Here is a 22,723-nt window from a genome sequence, read left to right as displayed (position 1 = left end):
ACAACAACAAAATTTAGATAAATAAATAAAAGAGACAAATCAATTATAATAAGAAGTAAATAAATGAATAGAATTAAAACTTTTTAAAATAATAATAGGCACATAAATAAATAAATAATAATAACAATAAATAACATAAATAAAATTATAAAATGTGAATATATATATGTACGTATGTGTATTATAAAAATGTGTGTATGTACGTATTTTAAAAAAACTATAAACTATAAAATATATATATGCATGTGTATATATATATGATAAAGTTTGAAATAAAAGGATATGTATAAGTAAATAATAATAATCAATCATACAATAAGATAAATATATTTCAAATTTAAACAAATGAATATAGGAATATAATAAATAATAATGATAGTAGTGATAATATTAATAATAAAAGTAATACTAATAATAATATTAATAATAACAAAAATAATAATAATAAAAGTAATCAAGATAATAATACTATAGTAATGATGACGTTAATAATAATATTATTATAAATATAAATAATAATAGAACTAATAATAAAAATAATGATAAAATAACAAAGATATGAAAAAGGGACTAAATTGAGTTAAAAACAAAATTTTGGGGCAAATTCAAAATAGATAAAAGGGAAAAAGATCAAAATGAATGCGCGAATAACAAGGAGGGGCCAAATGGGAAATAATCCCCATCCTCCAAAACACGCAGTTTCAATAGGGACTAAACTGGAAACCAAAACAAATTAATGGGGCCAAATTATAAAAACAATGGGGACCATATTGCTCTAAGGCGCAAAAGAGAAGGGACCTTATGTGCAAATATTACCTTCCCCACAAAAACACTCGGATCCTAGCTGCGTCGGGTCGGGTAATCGGGTCTTAAGCAAAACGGCGTGATTTTGAGTCTAGGGAGGTCACCCAAAACGCTGTCGTTTCACCTCTCTATTTAAACCCAATTTTTTATTTTTTATTTATTCCCCCCACAACTAAAAAAAATTTCGCAGAAACCTCTCAAACCCCCATGCCCTCTGACGATCGGGCTTCTCACCGCCGTTCGTCCGTCCACCGCACCGCCACTGAATCCAACGGCCGACGAAGTGCAATAACAGGCTTTTAAAGCCCGATTTCTAGAGAGTTGGAAAGTTTGGTCTTTGAGCCCCGTAAGCGCCGAAACAGAGGCTCTCGACCCCCATTTTTTGAATCAGGTCCGACGACGGAGAACCACCCTCCGACGGCGCGATCACGAGGCATCTCCGGTAGCCCTCTTTTTTATTATTTTCGTTTATAAAAAAACGATAATGAAAATAAAGATAAAATAAATAGACAGATTGAAATAGAAAACCAGAAATCGCTTTGAATATTTTTGTTTATATTTTCTCCAATATCTGTAAAAAAAAAGGAAGAACCCTTTACAAGCATTAAATCTCGGCCTGTATAACCAAGTTGGACATCATTTTCCTTCCTATTTTGGTTGTTCTCTACTTGGTTCTTCTGTTGTTGCGTGTTTGTTTCATTTTCCAGGTTCAGAGCAGTGGAGGGGACGTGATGAGGCAGAGGAGGTGATAGGATAGGGCAGCCTATAGACGGCGTCGGCGCTGGGTTAGCTAGGGTTTCAGAAAAGCTGAAACCCTAGTTTGACTAATTTTTTTGGGTTCAATTTGGGGTTTGGGTCTATTGGGCTCCGGGTTAGGTCATTTGTTGTATTGGGTTGTTTGTTTGGTTGAATAGTGGGCTGGTCTGATTGGGCCTGTTGAATTGTAATTTGGACTGTTTATTGATTTTGGTTTGGTCTTGGTCTGCTTTGAGTGTACTGGGCCCGGGCAAAATTGGGCTTGTACATATTCACAGTATTATAAATATATTTTTTTTATCAATTGTATTATAATATTATATGTATTATATTTATATACTTACATAAATATTTTAATCAAATTTTTATTTATATATAGAATTAACTTGTACTCCGCACGAATAAAAACCTGTAAATATATTTTGAAAGCATAAAACCTTCAGTATGTTAGACTGACGTCATAACCAGCTACACCACGACACGTTGCTATCAAGTTTTTAAATATAAATTATTTATTATAGTTAATTTCCGCTGCTTCTCTCTCTCTCTCGGACTCTGTACAATTTTAACTCAAGGATACTTGACACTTCCTGTGATATTGATATCACGTGAATTATACGTGTATTTATTTTTTAAATTTTTTAAATAATATATATTTATAATTTCTAAATATATATATTTACTAATTAAATCAGAATGAATTAATTTATAATAAAATTTTATTAATTTTGAAAAATAATTAAGAGAATAAAATAACATTTTAAGAGTAATGAAAATAAAAAAGTAAGAAATAATGGATTGTAAAATATTAAGACATTAGATAAAATAACTTGTCATTCGAATATAAGTTAAAATTTTACCCACAAAAATCATTATTCTAATGCTTCATTGCCTTTAACATAATATTTCACAACACAATGGTAAACAATATTCACAATTATGTAAAAATTATTAAAATCAAATAATATTAGAACTATTGAATATCAAATAATAATAACTAAGCATCTCAAAAATAATGAAAATCATACCTTTTTTCGGTTATGAAAACAAAACCTATTAAATATTGATAAAATATGATTTTTTCAAGTAATATTTAGATGTTATTTTGAATGAAAATGTATTGTTAATTTATATATTTATAGTGCTAAAGATTAGTTTTAATTGATTTATAATTATAACACTATTAAATGATAGTTAATATAAAATAATAAGTTTAATTTACTATGAACCAAAGTTTAATTAAGTAATAGTAACTATAGATTGTTACAATCATAAAAACAATATCTGATATAAACTTAAAATTGTAAACCAAAATTTTTTATGCCAAAACATTAAGAACAAAACTAGACGCGAAAGTATACCTGAATCCATCGATTCCTTGAAATTTTTTAGAGTCTTACTGTTTTGACCTTCCAATTAGCACACAAGAAAATTATAGAAAATTTGCTCTCTTTTCTATAGATGGGATGTTACAAAAGTTGCTTATGTGTAATTTAAGGACCATAATCTTAATATATAACTTTTCACATTAACCCTAATTTCTAATCAGTCAATCATTAATTAGAAATTAGTTACTAGAATATTCCAACTCAAATTTTAAAATAAAGTTTATTTGGGATTAAACAAATCAATTCTTGAACAAAGAATATCTTTTTATCACCAAGAAGCATTTTTTAATTTTTAGATATAAAATAATAGAACATAAATATTACTATATTATAAATAAAATAAAACATAAATAATAATAGTATTGCTTATATAATAAATTCAACAATGAATAAGATTTAAATGAGTTTTAAATCATTTAGAAATAATAAATCAAATTAATTTTCAATTTGAACCCATTTCACTTCTACTTATATTTGAATATTTTGTACTTACACAAATATGAATATGTCATCTCACTTCATTTTAAGAAAATTAGATTAAAAGTTTGAAAATGATTTTAGCACAAGAAAAATACAACAATGTATTAAAATCTATATAAGATAAAGTACCATTATTACAGAGAAAAATTCAAGTAAATTTTGCTCTGTCTTGAGCAATTTATTGTCTTGATCCAATATATATATATATATATATTATCTTTATTTTTTTTTAAAATAACAATTTTCTATGGTAGTCGCTTTTGCCCTTGTTCCTTTCATTCCTTTTCTTCGTAGCTCTTTTTTCAAAGCTAGAGAGCATCTTAATTACAGCATGGGTCGCCTCCCCCTCCACTTTCCGTACTACCATATGTGTCGGATGGGCTATCGTAATATGGAGGATTCTTCCGACCTTGGGAAGGGCAATTGTCATATTGAGGATGTCTCCGACCTGCAACTCAACACCATTAGGATGAAGATCAAGTAAGATTATTTAATGAACTGCAATTAGTCTATGAGATAGAAGCACATTTTCATTGGTGTTGTGTTTATTGCGATTATGAATATGATTGATGCTATTGAAATTAATTATGAAAAATATGAATGACGAAAAAAGTCAAAACCGTATGGTCCGGATCGGCTTCTGGCAGCTGCTGAGGATATGAGAAGCATGATGGCCAAGAAAACCACCATAATCTTCACATGAAATGTGTTGTGGGTTAAAGCCATTCTGAAGAAATCTTGTGACACAAAATAAGGGCCTTAAGCTTGGAAATATAGCAGAGGCGTGCAATGGGGTTGATGAGCAATACTTGGCACTTTGTAGCTTAGTATTTATAGACCAAAAAACATCATTGACTTTGGTATAAAGATGTCCCAAGAATTCACTATCTGTCTAGCTATTGGGAGCACATGGTTGAATGCCAATGCTCAATCATGTGTTGGACAAAGTTTCCAAAATTTCGATCGAACATGGCCCCATTCTATTCAAGCTATGTGTCGCCACCATACATACCATGAACCTGTTTTGTATTCCACTCCTTTTTAACTCAGCGATCAACATAACATATTTAAGTTACCAATAAAAAAATATAGTACCATTTTTTATTTGCAACAGAAATTATGCACATATACTCGCAAGATTATCAATGGTTCTTGAGCTATTAAGTGTTGAAGAAAACGTTACTAGCATAGACAAGTGTCAAATGACCAGTGGAGGCTCCTAACCTTTGTCGTCATTCACAACAGCCAAGAAAATTCTGCTTTTCTATTTTCATTCTCTTCAACAGATTGCTCCACGTTTCTCCTCTTATTCTCCATGACTAAAATATGTTATTTGCTCTCAATCTCTAGTATAAATGTACTAAAAATGGTCCATCAAGAATGCAGAAGGAAATCATTTCTCATTTTTCTAGTTCTTTTATTTTTTCTGCATATGTTTAGCATCTAGTTTATCTTATACATATTTCTTTACTTGGTATCGGAGCCTTTCTTCCTCACAGATTAAGCTTTCGTTATGACCAACACCAACAGTAACGTCACCAGTCAAACGACTAAATCTGTCACTACTTCCGGTGCGATTGGGAGCTCCGTCAATTGCTTTGATGGAAGACTTATTTCAACCAAAAAGCTTAATATTATCTTAGATGATGACAAATACTTATTGTGGCAACAACAAGTTTTATTGGCAGCCAAAACCTTCAAACTTCAAGGCTATTTAGACGGCACCCTAGTTCCACCTCCCTCGATGATACCCAATGAAAGTGGTGGATCAACACCAAACCCAGATTTTGCAAGATATGAGCAACAAGATAGTGCTCTTGCTTCTTGGTTGCTTTCATTCGTTAGTCAAACTGTTCTTCCTCACCTTATTGGAATGAACACTTCTTCTCAAATATGGCAAACTTTGGCCCGTGTCTATGGCAGCAAAACGACCTCCAAGTTAATGTTTTATCGTCTAGCACTTTATTCTCAACGCAAAGGTGATTTGAGCATGAATGATTATTTACTTAAAATTAAAAGTTTCTGTGATAACTTGGCAAATTGTGGAGAAATGGTTAGTGAATATGAGCATGTTACGGCTATTTTAAATGGTTTATCTGCTAATTTTGAATCTGTTATTACTGTCATCTCGGCTAGTCTTATTCCACACAGTGTTCAAATTGTATCCACATTTCTTCTTGATGCTGAAGCTCAACAAAAAACTCTTCTCACCTCTATTCCAGCTGCTGCCAATATGATTACCACTCAAAGTTCTCAAAACAATGGAGAAATTCCCTCTTACAGACCACCCAATCCTTCTTCTTTTCGAGGTTGAGGAAAGGGTCGATCCAATAATTCTAGGGTCCAATGCTTACTTTGCGAAAAGCCTGGGCATCTGGTAGATCGATGCTACTTTTGTTTCAATCAAAACTATAAAGCTTTTACTTACAGACCTCCCTCTTCACAACTGGGAACACAAGCTCCTCAAGCCTATGTTGCTACCTTTAACACCCCTCAATGGACATCAACTAGTGGGCCATCCTTTGTGCACAATAGTGGGATAGCACCATGGGCACCACCTCCTTCATTTGAACCACATGGGTATTGGATTTATCAAACCCCACCTCTCTAGGATGCTAATGCTTCCATGCCACCAACCACTACTCTGCCTAATAATGCCAATGCTTATATTGCAACTCCTGAGACAGTAAGTGATCCAAGTTGGTACACAGACTCTGGTGTTACCCACCATATAACTCACTCTTCTGAATCCATGGGTGAAAAAGCTTCATATTCTGGACCAGGTACAATTTATGTTGGTAATGGTTGTGGTCTTCCTGTTATGCATACTGGTCAATTGTCTTTAATTACTCGAACACAACCTTTAGTCATGCGCTCTTTACTTTATGTTCCTGGCATCACTAAAAATCTTCTCTCTGTTTCCAAGTTCACTAGTGATAATCAAGTGATGTTTCAGTTTTTTTCCAAAGGAGTGCAAGGTTCGGGACCTAAAGACAAATGAAGTTCTGTTGCGTGGAAGTTGTCGTTTTCTTCTTCAAATCTGCCTGCTCAATGTTATGTTGCTTCGCATGCTACTCCGTTGCCTTTATGGCATGACCGTCTTGGGCATCCATACCGCTCTACTCTTGTTCAAGCTCTTCAAAATTGTAATGTTTCATTTCATGATAATAAAATTGGTGACTATTGTCTAGCATGTCAAATGGGAAAAGCTCATAAATTGCCTTTTACAAATTCTTTGATTGAGTATACAACACCGTTACAGTTAATTATATATGATGTTTATGGACCAGCACTGGTTACATCAAATGGTTTCTCCTATTATGTGGCATTTATAGATGCTTTTTCTAGATATACATGGGTATATTTTCTCTCTCGGAAATCAGATGTTTTAAGTGTGTTTATTGAATTTTATAAGATGGTGGAATGCCTTCTTGATCACAAGATAAAAATACTTCAAACTGATAATGGTGGAGAATTTTAAGCTTTAAAAGGGTATCTATCGCACCATGGTATCATTCATCGTTTATCCTACCCTCATACTTCTAAACAAAATGGCATAGTTGAATGGAAACATTGCCAAATTGTTGAATCCGGGTTGTCGATGCTTGCTCATGCTAGTATGCCTCTACATTACTGGAATGATGCCTTTAGAAGTGCTATTTTCCTTATTAATCGACTTCCTACCACGGCGTTAGATGGTCTTTCTCCATTTGAAAAACTCTTTGGGACAAAACCAGATTATCAATTCTGCCATGTATTTGGGTGTCTCTGCTTTCCAAATTAGCACCCCTTTAACAGGAACAAATTGAATTTTTGGTCGGAGCCTTGTGTTTTCCTTGGTTATTCTCCCTTACTCAAAGGATATCGGTGACGGACATCAGAGGGTAAAATCATTGTTTCACATCATGTTATTTTTAATGAACAACAATTTCCTTTTAAAAAACCCCCAATCTCAGCTTTTACCCCACCAAAATAAAAATTCAACCACTACCTTGTATATTATGCCATCACCCATTAACTCATCCCATCCTTCACGTCACACAAGTCCATCACCTCCAGATATTTCTTCTACTACTCCTACACACACCATGGGACCCACCATGTGCTCACTTGATAACCCCCCATCTTTGCCCTATATACCGTCCCACCCTCCCACTTTATCTGGCAATTCCCACACTACAATTAACCCACCATCATATTCTACTCCTACACCCTCACCACAAATTGACCAAACTAATAATTTTGACCCACAACAAGCTTCCACCACAAACACTCATCCCATGATAACTAGAAGCAAAGCTGGAATTTTTCGCCCCAAAATCCTACTTTCTCAAGCACCTTCCTCTGAACCCGAATTACCCTCTAATATTCATAGTGCTATGCATTATCCCCATTGGAAAAATGCAGTTCACAGTGAGCTTCAAGCTTTGATAAAAAATAACACTTGGACATTAGCTCATTTACCATTTTCTCGTCATGCTATCAGATGTAAATGGTTGTTCAAAGTTAATAAGAAACCAGATGGTACGGTAGACCGTTATAAAGTGCGTCTTGTCACTAAAGGGTTCTCACAAAATGTTGGTTCTGATTTTGTTGATACTTTCAGCCTAGTAGTTCATGCCAACACTATCCGGACTGTTCTTGCTATTGTTGTTATGAAAGGATAGAGTCTTCGTCAAATTGATATAAATAATGCATTCCTTAACGGCATTCTTACTGAAGAAATTTATATTCAACAACCACCGGATTCGAAGCTCAGGGGTTGAACGGTGAGTCATTGGTATGTAAACTTAACAAAGCATTATATGGCCTCAAATAAGCTCCACAAGCTTAGTTCAACACTCTAAAGGACTTCCTTGTCTCCAACTTGGGTTTTCAGCCTTCCAAAATTGATTATTCACTCTTTATTCGACACACTGCTCGCTCACAAGTGTTTCTTATGGCTTATGTTGATGATATTGTTCTAACCGGCAGTTCTCAATTTGATATTGTCACCCAACTTCACTCTAGATTTGCTATTAAAGATTTTGGAACTATTCAATATTTTCTTGGTATTGAGATTTGCTACATGACTAGTGGCTTATTACTTTCACAAAAAAAAAATATCTTCTAGAATTACTTCATCGAACTGGTATTCATGGTGCTGCACCTACTCCTACGCTAATGGTAGGTCTCCCTCATCTGACTTGCAATAATGGTACTCCATTTGAAGATACTCACTTATATAGAAGCGTAATCGGCACTCTTCAATATGCATGTATTGTTAGAGTATGCCCAAAGATCAATCATGAGATGGTTGTAATAACATACTTGATTTATCATGTTTATTAATATAAGGCGTTACAATTATTATTTCAGTTTCTTTTTTATGTGTATGAATAAACTGTTTTATAATAATGTCATGAGAATAATATGATTATTCTTAAAAGGTCCTTAGTCAAGTATTATTATTGGATAGGACAACGATAATGCATTAAGACTAACATGTAGTTGATTGATGATAAAGAGTTGTCATTGATATGGAGTGTCAGAATCGATGCATGAATATGTGTGTTAGAGAACAACATATTGGACTGACCCGTTATGAGTATGTTTCTTGGATTATTATGTAATTGTCACGACATTACTCATAGTGATTAATATGTATATGATCCTCAAACTTGAGATCATCATAATCCCAACATCGTGATTTGTATATTTTGATCTGATCAAACGACAATCGTGAATCGGTTGTTCTATAAAGGCTGATGTTGGATTTACCACAATCTATGTAGAGGGATATGGTTGATCGATATTGGATAAGTCCCCCCTACATAATGGGAGTAATATCTTAGGCCACTTGATTGAGTGAGACTAGAAATGCATGACCATGCTCAAATAAGCTGATATGAGATGTCATACTTCTTTGTATATCATAGTCTACTTAATATATCAAGGAACATGGAATTGACTATACAAGTGTGACTATTCCATGACTTGTGTTCAATCCAGAGATAAAGGACTTAAGGATTAGGGCGTGAAAAGATTAATCATAAAAAGGTTATGTCGAATCATGATTTCTTATGACTTAGGTAGCAATGATGCATTGCTAGGTGCCACTCATTGTTTGTAACATTGGAATCGTTCTAACATTACTGCTAACTTTACAAGAACCTATAGGGTCACACCCTATAGTTGAAATGAATGGAATAAAACATAATTGGTATTGTGTTTGGTTGTCGCATGAATTAAATTAATTATAGAATTAATTTAATTGGGTAATCAAATATCGAACACATTAAATGTACAAGGTTGTTGTACACATAATGAGAATATGATTTTGGTTCGTATATAAATAAATATAGTTTACCGAAATCTTTATTATAATTAATGTAATTATAATTTTTATTTTTTAAACATATTATATTTATTTAATTTGAGAAACCCTAAAAAAATAATAAGATATAAAATCCCGTTTTTCTTTGCTTGGTGAGTCTAGTAGCCGTCAAAGCAAAGTCTTCTCCAAAATTGTTTGGGGATTCCTTCCGTTCATAATCAACTGGGTGGATTACGTAGAGGTCGGAGTCATCAAATATTGCGGTTTAGTTCGATAGTAGATCAGATTACTCATTGCCAAGGCATCGCTGTCTACTCAGAATCACCATTTGGTAATTTCAAAACCTTTTTTTCACCCCGATTTGTTCCTCACACATGGATCCATGGTTAGGATCGCCGGGTGTTATATTTTTTCATTGCTTGCCGTAGGGTGCGTCCAACATGTATACTTTTCTCACTGGAATAGAGGCGTAATGGAATAGAGTAATAGCAAATGGAATTGTTTGGTTGAATGTAATGGAATAGAGGCGTAATAGCAAATCAATTGTTTGGTTGAATGTAATGGAATAGATGTGTAATAGTATTCTTGTGTTTAGTTGAATGGAATAGAGATGTAATAGCATAATGGAAAAAACTAAAATGACTAGAATACCCTTAGCATAAATTTGTTTGGATAAATGATTATTGTTATTGTTATTTAAAATTTAATAAGATTATTAATATCAATAATAAATAATTTAAGCATATTTAAACATAATTATTATTAAATATATTATAATTAAAATATATAATTTAATAAAATTTTAATAATCAATATTCTTATATAATTTAATAAAATTTTAATAATCAATATTTTCTTATATGAATTTGTATAATTTAAAATAATTATTATTAAATATAATTTAATAATAATATATAATTTATAAAATTCTTGATAATAAATTTTCTTATATGAATTTATATAATTTAAAATAATTAATATTAAATATAATTTAATAATAATATATAATTTCATAAAATTCTTGATAATAAATTTTCTTTTATGAATTTATATAATTTAAAATAATTAATATTAAATATAATTTAATAATGATATATAATTTCATAAAATTCTTGATAATAAATTTTCTTATATGAATTTATATAATTTAAAATAATTAATATTAAATATAATTTAATAATGATATATAATTTATACATTTAACCAGTGCCAAGCATTATGACCTTTAAGCAATGTTGAACTTGATCACCCAAAATTTCACAAATACTGCTAATTACTTAATTCAAACTGCTTCAGCTTTAGGTGTTTCAGTCAAGGAGATAGAGCAATCATGTCAACAAAATTTTCTCATTAGAAATGCATTGTACAAAATGCCGGTCAGCTCATTTCAACCTTCCAGCTACCAACTAATATGTTTTCCAATTTTCTAGCCCACCCAAACTTTACAAAATGCTAGATAGCATATTAGTCACAATCATATTCACATTACTAACTATATCCGAAAATGAATGACCCTGGGAAAAATTACAAATATTACATGGATTTCATTCAATCAATGTTGATGCAGAAGCATCCTTGCCCTCTGTTGAAGTTGAATCAATGACCTAATACAAGTGCCCTCCTCGCATGTCTTTAAGCGTGTAAGGCTGATTAGTTCCCGAATAAAAACTACCATTTCGTCAAGACTACTTTGCATTGGCAACTTGTCTTGAGATCCCTTGCTTCGGTGTTTCCGTGATATAGCCTCAAATTCTCTAGACTTCTTGGCAACTATTAAGTAGTAATGAGTCGAAGCCCTAAAATGATTACCAGTTAGGTGACATTCATCATAGTAGATGCTAAAATTTTGCAATTCAGTCGATTCTCTATAAACAAAGATCTAGATAAATACAAAAAAATACATCTACATCTTTTTGTCCTAAAGGTTCTTAATAACAGAAGGTATTGATTAATGCACATTTCAATAATCTGATAATATGAACTAAATTCAAGGAAAAATCAACAAAAAGCTAAATTTTTTCCCTGTAGGTGAGATATGCCCCATGGAATCCTTGATGCTATCATACTCTAAACACTCTAAACACCACATCCTTCAATGGACTTCGAAGGTCCTTATAGTTTCAACCCACAGTACACATTATTCAAGTTAATCTCCATATTATATTTATACATATCAAAGCTATAAGCAACATAGAAGCTAATGAGGCCCCATTTCCCACAAGTCCACATGTAGATCCTCGGCAAAGAGAAACTAAAGTTACAAATAACCTTACCAGCTATTCGTGCAACATTCACACCGTAACTTTTTGGACAGGCACCAAGAGTGAACTTGTAAAGAAATGTAACTTCTTCAGCTCCTTCAACTCCATTTCCTACTTGGCACGCCATGTGACAGAGAGAGACCTGTAAAAATTTATTAAAGGCAAATAATAAATAACTTGAGGAAATTGAACAGACACTAAAATAGCAATGAGCCCTGCATTTTACAAATTTTCACTAAACAAATTGGCAGATAAGACTTCAAACTGATGCTGTACAACTCAAAATATCTCATTCACTCTCTCTGCACCTAATATAATTTGCCAATTATAAATGCTATAAACTTCAGTTTAAAAAATATATTATCCAACAGAAAGCAGACACACCTTGGAATTGTTCCTATAGTCCATAACTAAACGGTGGTAGTGTGTTGAAAACATCCCTCGGCATTGCACCTAATATAACAAAGCAAGGCATGCAGCGATTTCCAAGTGTCAAAAATGATGCTAATATAAAGACTAAAATTATAATAATGGTAAAGAAGGCTAGGAATCATCTTTAAATTGAAGTACGAGTGGGGGAAAACAATCAATCAATACCATTTTTACCATAGGACTAGGAATTGCTAATCATCTTTAAATTGAAGTACGAGTGGGGGAAAACAAGGAGAAACTTCTAACCTGAATCATGATACGAGTGCAACACACTAGTTGATTGATCATTAAGTTCTCTGTTAAAAAACACAAAAACACAAAAATTATCTTAAGAACATTGATGCAACAAAATGGAAAAGATAAAATGTAACCAAACATATCACTCATTCACTCCATTTTTTTCTCCTTACGTTTTTCTCGGCAACCAAACAACGTTCTTCACCGTATTGCTACTAACATTTTGTGCTGGAGAATTGTAACTAGAAATTTAAACTAGGTCAGTATTCCATCTAGAGAAACTGCTTCAAGAAAACCGAATCAAGGTTTATGGATCAGGTACGCAGATAGTTCTTCTCTAAGTTCATCCTAATCATTTGCACGTGGTTAAAATGCAGAAAAGCAAAAAAAGAAAAGAAAAGAATAATAGTAATCATCAATTGAATGCCGAAATAAGAGAACTTCCCAACCAAATAAAAAGAAAAGAAAAATACTTGCGTGAGTGATTTGGTGTTAGAAAATTGATGGAGGTGAGAGAAGAAGAGAGTCGTGGTGAGGCTCTCACAATTGCAACAATCCTTCCAGTCGTTACATAATTACTGTCCAAATCAAATACCCAGAATCAATACTTTATCACTCTGTCCTTAACATTAACAAAATATAAACAGATAAAAGAGTACCGAAAAAGAGAGAAAAAGGTGAAAGTAGCCATAGATTTGAGCGAAACAAAACAACAGCCCTGAGAAGAGAAGATATGCGACGGACAAAGCTAAGGAAAATTGGAAATAAAAGATGAAGAACGGAAGAAGTAGGAGGAAAGTTACCTGGATGAAGAAGGAGAAGAAGATGAAGAACGGAAGAAGAAGAAGAAGGAAAAAATAAAAGAAGCCGATCGGGAGGGTAAAACAGGGAGGGTATTAGACCCGTAAAGCAACACCTAAACAACGGAGCAAAATGGGGGAGGGATTAGAAATAGGGTGGATTTCACCGATTAGGTAGATTAGTAATGTATTAGACCCGTAATAGCAATACCATGAACCAAACAACGGATTAAAGGGGATTTAAGGATCCGGGGCCCAAAATTTTGCTTTTAATTCCAAATTAGTAATCTGTTTTGTTATTTTGCTACTAAAATAATTACTTTAATATTAATTTATCATTATTACTACTACCATTATTATTATTATTATTATTATTATTATTATTATTATTATTAGTAGTAGTAGTAGTAGTAGTAGTAGTAGTAATTGTAGTAGTAGTAGTAGTAGTAGTAGTAATAGTAGTATTTTATTTCTATTTTATTTTCTTTTTATCAATTTTCCTAACCTTTTATATACATTATTTTATTTTATTATGTAGTATTATTTTAAGTTTTCCATATATCGTTATTTAATTTCATAATGTATTATTTTATATATTTTATGAGTCTAACATAGTTGGTACACATTTTTATAATTTTGTTTATAATATTCTTAATATTTATAGACATATTGTTTATTTTAAAACTTTTATAGATATAATTTATTGATTGTGATTTTCCTTCTTGCTATTGATTTTTTTTTGGTGTATCCTTTAAAATTGATTAGTAACTCATTTAATTTTTGAATATTGGTATTGGTATTTGCATAACGTATGGTTGAAATTGTTGTTGCTATGCTTGTTTGTATTTTTCTATTGATTATTTATTATTCATTAGTATATGTTGTTTATAAATTGTCCCTTTTTTTGGCATCATACATTGACATTCAATCATATTACATTTGTTTTTTAAAATGGTGTTTCATTAAAGCATCAAAATCATTTTTAGTTTCATGATTCTTAAAAAAGGCTTGGTGTTCATAGGTTCTCGAGAGAATTGTGCCCTAACTTACTGGGCTTCAATTTTTCTTGATGAATTTAGATAATCAAGTGTTTATTTTATTAAGCCATACGAATTGTTAAAATAAAATTCTTAAGATTTCAAAATGTTGAATCCTAACTTACTGGATACGACATTTTGTTATCTCGATTTTAAAATAAAGACAATATTTGTAGTTTAAGAATTTCTAGAAATTGAACCCTAACTTACTGGATTCTAATTTCTCGATTGACTTAAATAATCAAATATCCTTCTCAAAATATATATATATTTTTTAAAAGGATGAATCTAATTTCGAATATGGGACTGTTGCACTCTAACTCACTGAGTGTGGCAGTTTATTTCTTTGAAATGGGTCCATCTATTTAACCAATTCAATTATTTAAGTTTTCATTTCATGGGATCGTATTTAAAAAAAAATATTTTCAAGTTTCGACACTAAGACATTAAACAATCGATTCGGTACCAATTTTTGGGCGTAACGAGGGTGCTAACCCTTCCTCGTGCGTAACCGACTCCCGAACCTGTTTTTCTTGAATTTCGCAGACCAAAATCATTTTCGAGGTGAGCCGATCACACCTTAATAAAAGATCGGTGGCGACTCCATTTCCATTTTCAAAATCGATACCCATTTTTTTTTCAAATTTAAAAAGTGGTTTCGACAAGCTTCTTCTCAAAATATGAATTTAACTATTCTAGCTCAATAAATAAGACTAATTAATAATCAATATTTTTTTCGATATATATATTTTTTGATCTTTTTTTTAGAACAAAAAGAAACAATTCAGCGAATCAAACAAAAGAGTATAGTTGGGCAACTAACCAAATCAAATCTCGACAGAAAGGGAATCCGTAAAACGGGAAAAAGTCTCAATGAAAAATTGAGTTAAGGGTTAACATTAATGGGAAAAATCAAGAAACAGTGTGTTAGGCTCAATAGGGTTCACTAAGGGTTAATTATGAAGGTAGGCTTTTATGGGATAAGTGGGTTAAAACCTAAGTGCCTTTATCATCTCAGTATATCAAATCAAAGGTGTGGTCTCGACATGTATAGTCTAAGCAAGTTCTAGAAAAAAAAATCAAATTGACTCGCTCGTAACCAATAATAAAATGAGCAAGATAAATGTATATTCTAAAGGCTCAAAATCTCACAAAAATTCATGGTTTTTGATGTCAAACTTGCAAATATAAAACTTCAAGATAATACTTTAATTTAGGGAAACAACCTAAAAATTTCTAATTTCTGAAAAATAACTTATCATGCTCGATTCTCTCATGTCTTCAAGTTTAAATCAACCAATACACAATTATCGACAAATTAATCTAAAACACATCAACAAAAATTCATTCTAATGGAAGTATGAGAAAATTACTTAAGTACAAGACATAATTAAGAGATTTTCTAATAATTATATAAATAACTTCCCACACTTAAGATGTACATTATCCTCAATGTTGAAACAGATATAATCATAGTATAAGCGAGAATATCATCAAAGAGGAGAAAATTGAAACTACCACGAATATTAGATGAAATTGCTAGAATGGTAAAAAGCGAATTATAGACAAATCTAGATGTAGTACATGATTCAAAGCAAAGTAATAAGAAAATAAACACAAATAGTGAAGAAGATTAAGAGGTTACTAACTCGATTAGAAACAACCATAAAATTAAAAATATAGTTCAAAAGAGAATAACGAAATAAGTCTAAGAAAATAACAATAACAAGGCTAAAACTAAACATAAACATAAAATTAAAATTAAAATAAAAATAAAATAAAAAGAAAACTAAAAAGAAAACAAATAAACTTATTGGTCCTCATCATCGAAGCGTCAGTGTCGTGAGTCGTCAGCGCTGAAGCAGAGATATGAAGATGCTGATAGTTCTACTGCAGTGTCGCGTCAATACTGTCAAACCCCTAAAAGTAGTGTTGCTCGAAGCGAGTGAAACCGCTCAGAGAGGTCCTCTAAAATAGCAATAGAAGAAATAGGATGGTGAAGAATGAGGTGGATCCTCGTGATGGAAAGGGACATCATCAATGAAGTCCTTGGGCTCATCTTGAGGGTTGGAATAAGATAATCGGTATTAAGGAGGATCTACTCCACGAAGTCGCTCGATCATGCTCATATATAGGTCATGCTCGATATTCCCTGTGGGGACATTTGGTCTGCGTGTAAGCGAGGATGACTGTTCAGGTGTGTCGAGGGGACAAAAGTGTCGTGCAAGTCGAGTCATATAAGGGCCTAAACAGATAGGACCCTTCCTGTTTCAGTCTATCTGATGGTGAAAGGCGAAAGCGATGAAGTACGCTAAATAAAAAATTTGCCCTGTGGCCATGCTCCAGAGAAAGTATACATCGGTGGTACTGACGACTCTAGTGGTCTCTTTCCTACCAAGCAAAGTGTGAGCCAAAATGGCATGAATATACCATAAAGTTGGAGGGAGAGAAGTCGAATTCGAGCGAGTCGCATCATACAATGTTGTATTCACCGTAAGGTCTATCTAATAAAAGATGGCTAGTAGTTGATGTGTCGATGTAGGCGGAGGAAGTTCTCGACACTCATGAACTCTTCAGTGTATAGTCCCAAAGCAGCGTCGAAACTCAGGGACACTCATATAGCGCGCCAGGCCACCGAGTCTAATAGTGATGGTGCTCGACTGTAGAGTAAATGTCGAACAGAACTCCAAAGTTAGCTCCATGTATGTGGGGTCAATAATGGAGCGCACATGATCAGCTAACTAGACCTTTTCCAAAGCGGCACAATCAATACATCGGCCAAAACTGAGTGGTCGCAGTCGAAGAAGCTGATATAAATCCTGATAGGGACTCGTTGAAAATCAGATATAAGGGTGGCGAGCCTTGGCAAAAGGGCGCGAGGAGGATGTTGCACCCGGAATCGTCCGTTTTTTTAAAGTGGAACGACAACCTTAGACTTGCTACGAGTGTTTGTCATAGTGTGCCTGAAAAATAAAAAATTCAGCAATAAATAAAGCATCACCAAATACGCAGACAAAGGGCCGAAAAGGCAAAATCCAAGTAGTCAAAATAGAAATATATTCCTAAAATAATATGTATGAAAACCTAATCATGCAAAAAACCATATATTTAAGCTATAATGAATCAAACTAGAATTAACGAAAACAATAAAGAAGGAATAATAAATAAAATAACTAAATTAGAACCTAACTGACAAATAATGATATACGTAGAATAAGAATTGGAACAAATAATAATAAGAATAATACGAATAATAAGAAAATAGATATTGACCTAAATTGATTGTACCTACTAATATTAAAGGTGATAATAATAATAACAAAACCAATATAATTAAATGTAGCATAAAGCATAATTGTAAAACAAGATTTAAAATAAAAAAATGAATAGAACTAAAAAAATGAATAAGTTAAAATAAAAATAAAAATAAAAGTTAAGCCTAATAATACTAAAACAAAGAATTAAAATTAATAAGAATCATAATAAATCAGAGGAAGAAAATGAAAATAAATAAAATAAAATAACAAATAAGAACATTAAATAAAGAAATAAAATAAAGAAAAGGGTAAAAGGGGAAATCGACGGAGGACGGTGGTAGGTTGGGACCAGAGGTTCACGAGGCGTTGAGGGGGCAGTGGACGGTGTGAGGGAGAAGGGTACGGTGCAAGGGGGAGGAGAGTGGCTGGTTTGGGGAAGGAGTGTACGTCGTTCGACAAGGAAGAGGGGAACGAAAGGGAGAAGGGCGCGGGGTAGGATGAGGCTGGTGGGGCGTGTGCATAGGGATCAAGTCATGGAGGAAAGGCTTGTTGGGTGAGGGAGCTGCGAGTTTGTAGGGGTGCGACGAGGTGAGGGAACGAATGGGAGGGGGAAGGTCCGGTGAGAGGACTTGGTGACAATGGGAGAGAGAGCAACACTGGTGGTTGAAAAGGGGGCGATCGTGGGTGAGCAGCGGCTAGGGTTTTTGGGGGTAATTTGGAGAAAATGAAAGTAAAAGAAAGAATTTAGGGTTTGGGGGTTAAATGGGCGGCACGATTGTGTAAGGACCAGTGTTGGGCAACACGACCGTGTCACACGCCCGTGTGCATTAAAAAATACCAACCCAGTCTTTATACAGCCTCAGACACGTCCGTGTGTGTGGTCCTTCACTTCATCGACGCCCATGTGAGACCCCACACACCTGTATGCATCGAACGTGCCTCACATACGACCGTGTCTCTTGCCCGTGTAACTCTCTGGCTTCGAATAAAATCGAAAAAATTAGCTCCAGGACTTACACGACCATGTGAACTATTTTAGGTCGTGTAACTTTCAAATTTTTGAAAATTTAAGTCCCAAGCGTGTCCAGGCCGTGTGGGTCACACGGCCATGTCGCAAGGCTGTGTAACTCACTGTCAAATGCTCATTTATGCACATGGCCAAGGACATATCCATGTGTCCAGGCCGTATGGGTCACACAGCCATGTTGCCAGGCTATGTGACGCACTATCGATTTCCCCATTTTACACACGGCCTAGGACACACTCGTGTGCCCAGGCCGTGTGGGTAGAAAACATACATTTTTTTAATATTTTAAATTAGCATGCAATGGATTTAAAGGAATTAGAAAAACTTAAACATTTAGGTTGCCTCCTAAGAAGCGTTTATTTAAAGTCTAAGCTCGACTTACCTTATGTATGGTTACGGTGGTTCTTGGAGCCAATGCTCCTCTCTATCATCTATAAAATCATCACCACTATAAAATTTGAGTCAATGTCTGTTTACCTTGAGTATTCCATATGCCAGATGTGTTACCTCTATCATACCGTACGGGAAAATAGTTTGTACCACGAATGGACCTAACCATCTTGATTTCAACTTTTCGGGAAATAATTTGAGCTTTGAATTGTATAAAAGGACACGATCCCCAACTGTGAATTGTTTGGGCTACTTCAAACGAGCGTCGTGATGTCTCTTTGTTTCTTCTTTATATAGTCTTGAATTCTCGTAAGCATTAGCTCGTCCCTCGTCTAACTCATTTAGCTGCATCAATCTCTTCAAACCTGTAAGTTTAAGGTCGTAGTTTAGAAATTTTATTGCCCAGAATGTTTTATGTTCAATTTCAAGTGGTAAATGACAACTCTTTCCATATACAAGTCTGTATAGAGATGTTCATATGAGTGTTTTATACGCAGTTCTATAAGTCCATAAAGCATCATCTACTTTTATCACCCAATCCTTTCTATTTGAATCCACAGTTTTTCTAGGATGCATTTGAGTTCTTGATTCGCAACTTCAACTTGCCTGCTAGCTTGAGGGTGATAAGGGGTAGTTGTTCTATGATGCACCCCATACTTCTTAAGGACCTTATCAAATTGAGCATTACAAAAATGTGTACCCTTATGACTAATAATCGCTCTAGGTGTTCAAAATTGAGAAAATAGCTTCTTAAGAAATTGAACTACCACTCTAGCATCATTAGTAGGTAAAGTTTGAGCTTTTACCCATTTTGACATATAATCAACTACTACTAGAATGTAATTATTACCAAAAGAGCTAGGAAATGGGCCTATGAAATCAATACCCCATACATCAAAAATTTCACATGAAAGCATATAAGTTTGAGGCATTTCATCACGTTTAGAAATATTACTTGTTCTTTGGCATCTATCATAAGAAGTAACATACCTATTAGTATCCTTGAATAGTGTGGGCCAATAAAAATCTGATTCAAGCGTTCTATGTGCTGTCCTAATTCCACTGTAATGTCCTCCTATCGGTCTTGAATGGTAGTGCTCAAAGATTTTATTCACTTCTGATTTTGTAACACACCTTTGAATTACTTGATCTGCACATACACGAAAAAGAAAAGGTGTTCCCAAAAATAATGTCACATCGGCAAAGAATTGCTTCTTTTGATTATGTGTCAACCCTTTTGGTAGGATATTAATGACCAAGGAATTCACAATATCCATAAACCAAGAGACTTCAAAATCGGTTATAACCAAGAGTTGTTCCTCAGGAAACGAGTCAGTTATCTCATTCTCATTAAGCTCCTTGAGATGGGGATTCTCTAATCTTGAAAGGTGATCTGCTGCAAGATTTTCAGCTCCCTTCTTATCTTGGATTTCTAAATTGAATTCCTGTAATAATAAAATCCACCTTATAAGTCAAGGTTTTTCATTCGATTTAGTTAGAAGATAACGAAGAGCGGAATGGTTACTGTAAATAACAACTTTAGAAAATATTAAATATGGTCTAAATTTATCAAATGCGAAAAGCACAACTAGCAATTCTTTTTCTGTAGTAGTGTACTTTTCTTGTGCATCTGTCAAAGTCTTGCTAGCATAATAGATTGGTTAAAAATGCTTGTCTTTTCGCTATCTAAGAACTGCACCTACTACAAAATCACTCGCATCACACATTAGTTCAAAGGGTAAATTCCAATCAAGTGCAACCACAATCAGGGCATTAATTAATTTTTCCTTAAGAATATTAAATGCTTATAAGAATTCCTGACTAAAATTGAATAGCACATCTTTTTCTAGCAAACTAGTTAAGGGTTTAGCTATTTTAGAAAAAAATTTTATAAATCTTCTATAGAATCCAACATGTCCTAAAAGCTTCGAATAGCCTTAACTAAAATAGGAGGAGGTAGTTTTTCGATGGTTTCAATTTTTGCTCTATCAACCCTAATCCCTCTACTAGAAATTTTATGGCCTAACACAATCCCTTCCCAAACCATGAAGTGACATTTTTCCTAATTAAGCACAAGGTTCGTTTCCTCACATCTCATTAGAACTCCTTTTAAATTTTTAAGACAAAGGTGGAAAGAATTATCGAATACTGAAAAGTTGTCCATGAATACCTCCATAATGTCTTCTACAAGTTCATCAAAGATGGCTAACATGCAACATTGAAAAGTTGTAGGAGCATTACACAATCCAAAAGGCATTCTTCGATAATCAAATGTATCATATGGACATGTAAATGTCATTTTTTCTTAGTCCTCGGGAGCTATCGGGATTTGGAAATAGCTAGAAAGTTCATCTAGGAAGCAATAATACATGTGACCAGATAATCTCTCCAACATTTTATCTATGAATGGTAGAGGAAAGTGATATTTACTTATGGCATCGTTCAACTTCCTATAATAAAAACAAACTCTTCATCACGTGACTGTTCTTGTTGGAATCAACTTGTTTTTCTCGTTAGCCACAACAGCATGCCTCCTTTCTTAGGAACAACCTGCAAAGGACTCACCCAAGTACTACTAGAAATAGGATAAATAATCCCAACATCTAAAAGTTTAATAACCTCAACCTTAACAACTTCCTTTATATTAGGATTTAACCTTCTTTGAGCTTGCACACATGGTTTGTACTCGTCTTCCATTAAGATTTTATGTGTGCAAAAAGAAGGACTGATCTCTCTGATGTCAGAAATCTTCCATGCTATAGCTTTTTTATGTTCCTCCAACGCTTGCAATAACTCATATTTATCATTTGGCTTTAAATCTGAAGCAATAATCACTAGTAATGTAGAATTGTCTCCAACAAATGCATACTCTAGGTGATTTGGTAATTGCTTCAGTTCCAATTTGGAAGGTCCTTCAATAGAGGGTTTTAATTTTAATTCCCTATTTACCTCAATGTCCTCATAAATTTTTTGTCTCAGTGAAGACTCATTTGAATCTAAATCAATTTTTGTCTCACTTATAACAGCATTATCGTCATCTACCTCCTCTCATTGAACAAGAAACAGTTCCAACGTGTCCTTATGAATAATTTCTCGTAATGAATCTTGAATAACATGATCAATAGAGTCAATAAAATAACAGGAATCATCTTCTCTAGAGAATCATATGGAATCTTAGATTTTAAAAGTGATCTCTTAATCACCTACCCTCAACACATGTTTACCATCACCCATATCAATGACAGCCCTAGTAGTGGCTAAAAAGGGGCGACCTAAAATTAAAGGCACCTCACTACCCACATCCATGTCAAGCACAACAAAATCAATAGGGAATATGAATTTATCTACCTTTACAAGTACATCTTCAATAATACCCGTAGGATATTTAACAGATCTATCGGCTAATTGAATACTCATCCTAGTAAGTTTTGGTTCCCTAAGACCAAGTTGCTTGAACATTTTATAAGGCATCAAATTAATACTAGCACCCCAATCAACTAATGCTTTCTCAATATTTAAACTACCAATGAAACAAGGG

Source organism: Gossypium raimondii, chromosome 5 (genome assembly GCF_025698545.1).
Source record: "Gossypium raimondii isolate GPD5lz chromosome 5, ASM2569854v1, whole genome shotgun sequence".
NCBI classification, from domain to species: Eukaryota; Viridiplantae; Streptophyta; class Magnoliopsida; order Malvales; family Malvaceae; genus Gossypium; species Gossypium raimondii.
This window is presented reverse-complemented; position numbering follows the sequence as displayed.